Source organism: Thunnus maccoyii, chromosome 8 (genome assembly GCF_910596095.1).
Source record: "Thunnus maccoyii chromosome 8, fThuMac1.1, whole genome shotgun sequence".
Classification (NCBI taxonomy): Eukaryota; Metazoa; Chordata; class Actinopteri; order Scombriformes; family Scombridae; genus Thunnus; species Thunnus maccoyii.
Window position 1 is genome coordinate 20,373,744 of NC_056540.1, and position 8,269 is coordinate 20,382,012.

Consider the following 8,269-nt stretch of genomic DNA (forward strand, 5'->3'; position numbering starts at 1 on the left):
TGGGCCGTGGCTTTAAGCCAGGTGTATGACCACGGACCACAGGCAGGTAACACCATATGGGTTTCCAGTCACTGGTTTGTGTGTCTAAGTGTGTGTGGTTTCACACTCAACTGACACAACAATCTCAACCTAATTTAAGACGAAAGAAAACCTGAGAGGCAAAAAGTTCAAATCGGATTTCTCTTCAGTCATTTCTGTCACAGCTCAGTATCTCAGGGCAAGTGTCACATCTTATCCACCCTGCTAATTCTGCCTAAATGTTTACAGACTAATGAAAAGATTTAGGGTTTGCTCATCCTTTCAGTCTACATCAGTGTAACTTTACACCCAGCCCCTTCAAATTCATCTATCTGTTTATCTACCTGGCTGTCTGTGTCTTAACCTGTGTCTTTAAACAAACCTATAAAATCACTGTTGGTTCCCAACATTGTTCAAACAAGAACTTTTTCAGAGTTGGAGCCTGCAGGGGAACCTAGGAGCTTCATGTCATCTGTTTACTAGCTCCCACTAGTGGCAAAAAGCAGTACTGTGAGAGCAAAACTCTGATAAGTCTGTGTATAATACCTGCAATATCTAATAAGAAAGAGGTGTTTAATTGGTATTAATTCAAGTTAGATATGTGCAGATTACTTTACATACCCCTGAGATACCAGTTTTATTGCTACAAAGGTATTAATAAGTCAAGCCAAAATCAAATGGGCTATTTTATCTTAGTGTACATTTCTTATCTTTTATCACACAACAAGAATGTACTGAGGTGTAATGACTTTTTCCATTCTTCACATGGCTATCCTCTCTGTGAAAGTATGTTGTTGTGGTGTTGAAGTGAATCATTCAGCGGTCCGTGTGATCCCCTCTACGGCATTGTGTCTCCTGCGACAGTGTTTACTGATAATTGAGTAATTACCTGTAAAAGATAGCACTCCCGTGGTTCTGTTCAGCTGTAATCTTCCCCAGTCTGCTTCCATTGCAGATCAGGTTTTAGCTTGGGAAGAAGCTAAATGCAACAGTTTAGCACTACTCTGTGAGTAAATGTGTGTCTGTGAGCTTACATTACTGTATGTGGATTACCACTCGTTTGCTTTCACTAAACCGGCCTCAGAGACTGTGAAATCACAGGAAACAAGAAAGTGTTTAACATTCATTTTCCAACTCTGACAAGATGATGGTTGGATATTTGAAATTGCACAAAATCATGGAGGGTAATTTGACATTCCTTTGTGAGTTTCACAATCCCACAGTGAATGGAAAGTTGTAACAGGCACTTTGTGCGTACACTAGTGGCCTCACCCACAATGGCATTTGAAAGACAAACAGGAGTGCGTGCTGCTGGCCGGGGCTCCACAGCAGTGAAAGTGGTCGTTCTTTTTGAGTTACGGCAGCCAAAGTTCAGCATAATGTCCGTGTCATTACAGTGTAAAGAAACCTTTGTTAGTCAGCCCTGTCCTTTTCCTGGTCTACTTAGGCTATTCTCTAAAATTCTCAAAAGTTTTTGAACTTGCTCTCTCTCTCCTCTTTTCTTTCTTTCTCTCTCTCTCTCTCTCTCTTTCTCTCTCTCTCTTTCTTTCTTTCTTTCTTTCTCTCTCTCTATCTTTCTTGCTTTTCCTCCTTTCCTTCTCAAACTCTCTGTTTCTCCCTCAATAAAAAAGCAGCTCATCATACTCCCTCCTCACCTCTGGCATAGGAAGCCAGCACAATGGCAAACCTTGCCATGTCTGTTTCCATACACACACGTAACCTACTTTCTTTTCCTCTTCCTTCAGTTTTTTTCCACATACCACCAAGTCCAAACTGGGCCTCAAACCAGAAATGAGTGGTACAGGTTGGAATATTTGGTTACGGATGCATTTCCATTCGATTGTCCTAAAAGGGGACGAGAAGAAGTAAGCGATATGACTTAAGGGGATCATATTAATGTAACGCACACACACACAATAATCCCACAGGACTTCCTTCCCATTCCCATTAGAAACCACACCCAGGAGGACAGGTAACAGGAGAACACCTTTCACAGGGTCAGATTGGAAGAGGTGGGAAAAACAGACAAGGTTGCTCTCTGATTAGTTTCACCTCTTCGTATCTCTCACTTCTTCTTTTTCATATTTTCTTTTTCTCTCTTTTACTTTTAAACTCTCTCTTTCTTACCAGCTAAGTATCTGATTCATTTAAATACTGGTATTGGCTGATAATTTGAAGTGCCTCATGCATGCCATTTGCCCAAACTGATCAGCCAGTCACTTTTTTTCTCCCTCCAGTGTTTGCCTGAGAGTTGGCGCTCTCAAAGGGACAGTAATATGCACTGATGTAATGTGTGAGATAGGGATCTTTTGTGGGGTGCGTTATAAATTGTCATCGTAATGCGAGTGCGCAGGGAGCTGGGTTGGGGGGGGAGGCGGGTGGGGGAGGAGGGCCTGAGAGGAGGGGTGGGTGGATCAAGCAGTGTCACTGGAATCCACAGTGTTGTGAGAGCCCCATACCTTTCAGCTTCATTAAACCAATTTCACGCCGAGGTGAGCTAAGAGAGGAAGCTCTGAATCTCAGCAGCGGCAACAATGGTGCATTGAAGGGATGAGGCGAAAGTAAATTAGGTACCACTTCACAGACGGCAAATTAAAATCTGAAAGTTGGATAGGAAAAGTTGAGGGTAGATGATTATGTCTTTATTGTGCCCTCCCTCCTCAATCTAGAAAACCCTCCCTTCCTTTTAGCAACCACCTTTGCCCCCCCACATCCCCACAAGCCAATCCTCTAAGAAAAAATAATGATCTATTTCTTGTCTGGTAATTGGTTTCTAAGATGCTCCAACTCAAAGACCCGATCTCAAATACCAAACTGCTTATGGCCCTCTTTTCAGCTACTTAATTTGCTTGAGCTTATCAGTAAGATTTCATATCCAGGAAAATCATATAAATTAAACATTAATGTGGGGCTTATTTCTGTGCAATCATTGACCTCCCACGGCCATTGAACTGCTTTATCTGGCTTGAGACTCAGTGTTTGTCACTCAAACTGATACGAGGGTTTCCACAAGCCCTCTTAGACGCAGACTGTAGCCTTACACTTGAAAAGTACTTACTAAAATATATTTGGATGTATGTTGTTACAAAACCTTAAAAGCAAAAGCATTCCCTGTGTTTACACTCAGATTATTATTATCATCAGTGGTGCAAGACAATCTCAGATCCGTTACTACTTTATCTTTTACTTACTTAAGTAAAAGTAGAAAAATACACAAGATGGAAAAATACTTCATTACAAATGAAAAACCTGAATTCCAAAGTGAAATTACACAAGTATTATTTCAAAAGTAAAAGTACCATCAAGGCGATCATACTGTTATATTATTATAGTACATATACTGTATTAGATGATTGTTTTATTGTTTTAAAATCAAGGCAAATCTAATTCATTTTTACTTTTATACTGTGTACCGGTAGTTTGATATATAACGATACACATATTGTAGGCTATATATGGATGATTGTATATGTTTTGTTTGCAAAATCCTAATCTGCAGTGTAATTAGTAATTGTTTACTATACCTGACAAATAAATATGGTGGAGTAAAAAGTAAAATATTTGCCTCTGAAATGTAGTGAAGTTCAGAGTATGTATGTAGTCAGTTGCTTTCCTCCACTGAATATTACCATCTTTTTTTTTTTGATTACTTGTAAAATAAGATGCTCATCTCTAGAAAGTAGCTGTTTGACCTTTTGCAGTAGATATGTATGTTTTCTACAGTACAATGCAAGACTAAAGAGAAAACAAGGAAAAGTGACAGAGAGGCAGCAGTACACAGACTGTTGTTTTTGTTTTGAAATGGGACACCAGGAGGAGTGATCATTATATGACTCTGGGGACCCCGTCTGTATGTCTCCATGTATATACATTCCCATATGCACATGCATGTTTTGAATGCGTGTGTTTGTCCTAATGTAAATGCCCATATGGGTGCATGTGTGTCAGTTGTGGTGGGCGCTAAAACGGGCTCTGTGGCTGGTTGGTGGGGTCACTCTGGGAGCCATGGGGGCCCCACACAATGCCCTGGCAGCAGTGTGGCTTTTACTAGGCCTCGCACCGCTGGCTTTACGAGAGCCAGACAGACGGATCCCCTTCACGCCATAAAGCCATCAACAAGGGAACAAAGAGGGCAGGTGCTGAGGGCTGCATTGAGAGCTCACCTGCACCCAGCGGGGGAACAGACTGTGTCCAGCCAAGCCAAGAGGCCCTCCACATCCCCACTCACCAGGCACTAACGGGCTAGCGTGGGTCCACCGCCAGAGAGAATCCATCTCTCTTTACAGACAGCAGCAGATCAGTTGCTAAAGTGTAGATAAAGACATACAGATATATGCTGTGGTAAATGATTTTTATTCAATGAATGTTGGCTGCTGTAGGATCCAAAAACACGTTACAACAGGTTGCTGCTAAACTGTAATTATCAGCATTTGACAGGTAGTGAGAGTGAGGGTTTTGGGAGCCATCCAATTAGGACTGCGTTCCAGATTTTTTTTCAAGAGGTAATTTTAGAGGAGGATTTAAGATCAGGTGTTTTTGTGTGTGTTGTGGTGGTGGTGGGGTTTTTATAATAAGAAAATAAATTGAAATAGAATGGGAAAGGTTAAGATGGGGAATTAGATAGACATGTAGGGGATGAGGCAAACAGAGACCCCAAAGGAGAGGCAGATGGTAAAGCTTAGCAACAGACCAAAGCCCAGCCACAGGTAGGCATGGCGTCAGGCAGACAGGCAGGCAGGCAGGCAGGCAGGCTGTCAGCGGGGGCAGACTACCAGTTGCCGCCCCGGCTGAAGTGACAGATGTGTGGTGAATCTTTAACTCCACTAGTTCCCCACTGTCACCGCATCTGTCCCTACACTCCACAAGGTTGGTTCAGCCGCCTCCTGTGTGAAAGAGGTGACTGAAAGAGAGAGCTATCACTGGACTTATTGATTAGTCCAGCCTGCCCTGGCTGGCTTCATTTAATGACCTCTGGGAGTCATTATTGAAAAGTCATTGTCTTTGTGATTAGTTCACACTTTCTCCCACCATATGGGAATCCTCCTGTTGCAACCTCAAGGGTGAGATTCATAATCCTGCTCAGTAAAACAAAAGTGCACTTGTTGACTGATAAAAAAAAAAAAAAAAAAAAATCTTGAGATATTTGATTTTTGTTTACATATCTAATCCGCTTTCAAAAATGAGGTCATGCTGGGGGACATGTCTAACAACAATAACATAAATAAGAGGCCAGCGTATGCTCTCAACTGAAACGGCAACCTCTTCCATTGTCCCCATTTAAATCCTACTATACAAAAACATATCACTGACAGTATAAATGATACTTCCCACTTTATTCTCATTTATACATTCGGTCTAATCTCCTCAGACGGCCCAAATGGCAGGGACAGTGTCCCTCTCTCTTTCCCCACTCAGCCATGGCACTGGCGAGAGATGGTTTATTTTAATTGAAAATTAGCAAAACAAAACAAGGGCAAGAGGATCCCTGAATGGGGCCCCTTTCTCCGGGAGCTCCTGTGCCGTTGAATAATGCATATGGGAGAAAGTAAACAGCAGCCGCGGGCCTTGCTGGGGGAACAATGGGCCGCACACAGCCCAACCAGGGCGCCTGATTTTATTACTGGCCTGTCAATCCCCCCAGCCTGGGAACTGTGGGACCTAGGCCAGGCAGCAGCTGCTGACCGCTCAACACTGACCCAACACACCCAACAACCTGCAGGATAAAACTCTCACACCGCTGCATACCTCCACTGACTCCACTGTCCACTCCGTAACTGGCTATTCACACACTTAATACAGGTGCAGATCAAACTGGAAGAGGACTGAATTGAATCCATTTCCTGTTTGATGGGATAATCCATGCGGCCTTGTTTATCTAAACCAATCAGAAATTTATTTTGAAGACTGAAATGGTGGAAAATATGATGTGAAAATGTATTTAAACATTTGATTAAAATTGAGTTGTGCTTTCACACTTTTTTGTGAATGCCCTGTGAAAATTTAATTTGCAGTTGAGTGAGCAACTTATTTCGAACTTCTTTTAATAAGTTTTTCTGTAAAAAAAATAATATTTTCATTTAATTTGTTGGCTTTTAGATCAACTCTATCACATCTCCAAGGCAGTGGTCTGGGGTCACCGTGGCCACTTGTAAACTTTTTCCTTCCTCTAGAACATTCTTTGTGTGTGTGTTCTCTCTCCAGGCATTGAGATTCTGGTCTTGCTTCTGGCTTCAGCCAAGTCCCGGTTGCCATGCCGACTGGCAACTGGTCTCCCAGGATGAGTAATGATGTGATGTGGCTGTGCTCTAAAGTCCCAACAAAGACCTTATTACCGCTGCAGCACCTCATAACACACCATTGTTGTCAAGTGCTCCTGATATTAACCTGCCTGCACCGGGGCTTCCTCCCTTCACAGAGGAGATATGTGTGTGTGTGTGTGTGTGAGTGCAATCGTGTAAGCATTTTGAGGGCTAGTGCTGATGAAAGTTGGTCAAAAAGCACCACCCTCCAGAATTTTACTCTGAGGAAGTTGATAAATTCTACACCATAATGAGAGCCATTATTTCAATTTTGCCAGTTGATTAATTAAGTTAAATTAACATTCTCCTGCCAGTTCTGAGCTTTCAACACCCATGATTGCAAAAGTGCTCTATTATTACACTCTTTGTTACTCATTTCTTCATAAAAAGTATCTTGTGGCTTTTCAATAATCTGTATTTAAACTTGTCTAAACTAGATGTGAGTATGATTCTGCCACACTCCAAATGTAACCCAAAAGAAACCCAGGATCTCCTCATATCATCCCTGGGCCCGTGAACCGTCCACAGTGGCCAGGCTCCAGCCAAGTGTGAACTGCTATAAAGGAGAGGCGTGTGTGTGTGTGTGTGTGTGTGTGTGTGTGTGTGTGTGTGAGTGTGGCAGGGGTGTGGGGCTGTGGGGTATATAGGCAGGGTGATGCCACAGGATGTTTGAGTGTTTGACTTGGTTTAACAACATCCTCTGACAGAGACACCACAGGCTGCAGATGAGGTGAGAGATAAGAAACAACTGTGATCCAGGCCTTCACCCCGGCCATTGTCCTGCTTATCTCTAATGTAGCGCTATCTGCTAATAATGGGGAGGAGAGAGGAGGAGATAGAGGGAGGGGTTGTCATTGATAAAGAACAGAAACATAATTTTTTGTTAATTAAGGTGTGGTTTGGAGGCACTTTACATTATTAGAACAGACCTTAATCTCCTCACAATGGACTTTAGAGTTGTGTGCAAGCAGTAAACTTTCTTTAGTTATGCTAAATCAGGTTATGAACAGTTGTATGATTTCATATATTGTGAAATAAGTTGGCAAAATTCCTAGAAAGTGAATAATAGTCATATAGATATCTGCACACAAATTAACACACAAAAGCTGTACTCATTTATTACACAGTCACTAAGTATGTTATTTTGATGTGTGCAGATGTCTTAATGGGCTGGTTTTCGAATGGAGTCCTCTTTGTTTCAGCCTGATGAGGCGTACACTCAGGTGCGTCACACAGGATGTCTTGTCCTCTCCAGTTTCCCTCGCCCCAGCCGAAAAGGGGTGCGCCAAGGAGGTTATCAGCACAAAATCACCACTCTAGCTCCAGACTCCACCAGAGGGAGGGGGGGGGGGGGGGAGGGGCTTCTGGCCCTGCGTACATCACTGTCGCCGTGGGAAACCGCATCCATCAAATAAAGTCAAGCATTTACCTGTGTGGCTCAGGTGACAGTGGAGGTGGGGCAGGGGGATTGGGAGAGGGAGAGGGGGATGTAGGTGGCCCAGGGGTGAGATAGTAACCCTGACCCTGTGGGGGTAGTGGTGGGGAGGTGGGTGGTGTTAGAGTGGGAGGGGTGGCCATGATGGGCTGGGCTGGCAGCGCCCTGTGGCTGGGCCTCTGTCCTGGAGGCAGACATGAGATTGTGGGAATCCTGCCTCCTTCTAAGAGGGCCAGCTGTCCCTTGGGAGACGGTCCCCTTTCCGGGAGTATCAGAGGCAGCCGCCCCGCCCTCCTCCTCATCTTCCCAGCAATACCACTGCCAGGACAACAAGTTCAAACACACACCACTCACATTTCCTTTTTGTGGTGCGATAAATTCTGCATATTTTTGTTGCTGTACTTGCCTTTATTTCGATAAATAAGAAAAGCAAAGTTTTTGTTTAGCAATGTTAGGGAGTGTTTATTTCCATCTTTATCAGTCTGCAGCTATTTCAAAAACATTAGTGACCAACAAC